Source organism: Plasmopara halstedii (assembly GCF_900000015.1).
Source record: "Plasmopara halstedii genome assembly, contig: Scaffold_816, whole genome shotgun sequence".
Taxonomy (NCBI): Eukaryota; Oomycota; class Peronosporomycetes; order Peronosporales; family Peronosporaceae; genus Plasmopara; species Plasmopara halstedii.
Window position 1 is genome coordinate 1,756,763 of NW_020187732.1, and position 353 is coordinate 1,757,115.

Sequence of the window (353 nt, forward strand, 5' to 3'; positions counted from 1 at the left end):
TCAATCTATTTCAATTCTTATTGGCGAAAAAAATAGAAGCTACGGTTGGAACGACAGGTTTATGTAAAATTCAAATATATGAAACCAAGATTTAACACCATTTCATATCATTAACACCTTGCTTTGCATGAATTGTTCTTGATTTCATGATTTTATTTACCTCCTCAACCTTATCTACTTGGTTGTATTGCCCAGGCACGTAACGTATTTGAACATACAACTATCACTTATTACCCACGAATACGTCTAATGCCGAAACAAACTGGTTGACATTCGCCACCGTTCCCGGCTTTTCGTGGATTTCATCGGTCTTGGTTCTGATCGTTTGCTTTAGATAATGGGGTTCCAAGTTG